The sequence below is a fragment of the Chrysochloris asiatica genome, unplaced genomic scaffold, assembly GCF_000296735.1.
Source record: "Chrysochloris asiatica unplaced genomic scaffold, ChrAsi1.0 scaffold00326, whole genome shotgun sequence".
NCBI lineage: Eukaryota > Metazoa > Chordata > Mammalia > Afrosoricida > Chrysochloridae > Chrysochloris > Chrysochloris asiatica.
In genome coordinates, this window is record NW_006408844.1 from 731,458 (window position 1) to 731,868 (window position 411).

The following is a 411-nucleotide window of genomic DNA, read 5'->3' on the forward strand; positions in this document are numbered from 1 at the left end:
CCTTGAGTCTTTCTTAGTCTTGGAAGGGAGTTTGCTATGAGGGGACCCGACCACTTGCCTTGATGGCTCCTGGGCGAATAGCTTACTTGTTCTTGTAGTAATCAATCTGTTCTTGTAGTAATCAATCAAGACTGCCATTATTGTTTCTGATTTTTCCTGCTGGTCTTTCACTAAGTATCTTCTGTTCTAGCCACTGCAGCAGGTTGGTCCACTCATCCTTTCCAGTGGAAATTTCTCACCTCAGATGATTCTGAATGGGGTTCTGGATTCCACCTATTGTCTTATGCAATGCAAAAGCTCTACAGGAAGCTTCCTTCACTGGGCAACTTCTAGCCCCCTTTAAGGTATTCTAATCAATTAAAGGCTGAAGACAGACTTAAAAGCTTTCTATTGTGATGTTTCAGGCTATTC